This window comes from Montipora foliosa, chromosome 9, assembly GCF_036669935.1.
Source record: "Montipora foliosa isolate CH-2021 chromosome 9, ASM3666993v2, whole genome shotgun sequence".
NCBI lineage: Eukaryota > Metazoa > Cnidaria > Anthozoa > Scleractinia > Acroporidae > Montipora > Montipora foliosa.
The window spans coordinates 11,848,002-11,849,770 of NC_090877.1; the positions used below are offsets into that span (position 1 = coordinate 11,848,002).

Sequence of the window (1,769 nt, forward strand, 5' to 3'; positions counted from 1 at the left end):
AGACGCTTTGTCCCCCTGAACTTTTCTCTTAGTGTACTACTTAACATAGTATGCACATTACGAATCATACGAAGGTAGATAACGCATGCGCCATCGCAAAATTTGAACAGTTCTCGTGTCAAAGCTGTTTTAAAGCAATGTTAAGCCGGGTTGCGTGGATCAAGGTACCAATAATACTCAAGTTTTCGTATCGTTAGCAGAGGATTTCACTTATGATCATTTGGGAGAGAGAGGGAGGGAGAGGGGAAGGGAGGGAGAGATAGAGAGAGAGGGAGAACATTGCTCCCTTCAGATAACTTGACCCCAGACAAGGCGGCGACGGAGAGAAATAAGTCGGCCCCAATACCGGTAGCTCACCTTTTGCGAACGATGTTTCGCTTTTTATTTTCCTTTTTGTCTTCTACTATAGTAAATACATTTTGAAAATTTTGTACCTTTTCTGTATGAAAGATGTTTTGACAGGCTTTTATCCGGGTTGCGTGAATAAAGGTGCCAATGATGCTCACGTCTTCGTTTGTTTGCGGAAGATTTGCACTTATGATTAAATATTAAGTAATGGTCCGGCTAAGAAGCAGGCAGAAAAACAATAGCCCGCGGCAATAGCGTCGGTTAGTTAAAATGTGCCAACATTTTTAATCAAATTAAGTTCGGCTGTTCCCATTGGTGTAAGCAGCTAAAAGCGCGAAATTTGAATTTCAATGAAAAATGTAATCGACTTGCCGTCTAAAAAATTAGATTCTGTTTCGTAGAACAAATCATTATGCCTTCAAAAACTATGTTTGCAAATATCGTCAAGATTCTATGCGCCATTTGCCGATTGGCGAATGGCGCATAGAACAATGCCCAAATTTGGCTGGGAACAGAGATCAAGGGCATGGGGAAGAAGAAATCCAAAAAAGGCTTTTTTTTCATTTTTTTCTCATCTTTTTTCGACATTTTCCGATATTAGCCAATCAGATGCCTCGATTGGAGCAGCAGCTTCTAAGTACTTTTGCCGCTGGGCTGCCTGCTTCTTAGCCGGACCATTACTTAACATCAAAACTTTGGTTGTTGGTCTCTTCTAAAAAATTAATTGCTGTGCCAATATTAATTTCATTCTGGTTTCTGTTTTCCCTAGGGTAATGAGTTTCTTCTCAATTTATTCTGTGTTTTATATGCTGCCTTAAATTTGATTTTTCGTTTATTATATTCAGGATTTCATCCAAGTTTATCTGTCCTTCTCCCCATGGCTTGTAAATTTTGTTTGTCCTTTTTATAGTTATCTATACATGTATTTCAATGTGTGTGTGTGTGTGTGTGTGTGTATGCATCATTCTGACCCTTATGTTGTAATTTATTCTATGTAGTTTGGTTTCCTAGCCTTGTTAACTTTCTAGTTATTTTAGGAAGCCAACACCCCATTTAGCTTTAATTCTTACTTCATGTACATTAATTTTTTTTCAATTATAAGGGGTCAATAAAAGTTGTTGTTGTTGTTGTTGTTCCATGGTTACCGTAGCTGAGGTTGTTTAAGTAAAGGAATCATAATAAAGCAGGCAACGAGGGCAGTGCAGTAGAGCTCCATCAGTTGCTTTATTTCCCTTCTCTCACTTGCCATGTACTTAACGTATTTCATAAGAATGGAAAATTGAAAACTGCTCTTCTGTTTGATCCTAACCTTCTTTGTCTTAACTATTGTTTTCTTTGTTTATTAATAGATTGCCCTTTTTGTACAGTGTAGTATAGTAGGGGGGAGGGTAGATGGGTCAAAGGTGCCAAGTTTAACAGTA

At 38.2% G+C, this 1,769-nt stretch overlaps 1 protein-coding gene across 1 annotated transcript in view; it reads right to left on the reverse strand.

Annotated features, from left to right (window-relative positions):
- Positions 1-1,709: 1,709 nt before the first annotated feature.
- LOC137971448 (interferon-induced very large GTPase 1-like) overlaps positions 1,710-1,769 on the reverse strand; it is a 15,575-nt gene continuing 15,515 nt past the window's right edge. The window contains exon 6 of the mRNA XM_068818275.1: positions 1,710-1,769. This exon is cut by the window's right edge and continues 2,221 nt beyond it. The gene's annotated coding sequence lies outside the window, so the exon portion shown is untranslated.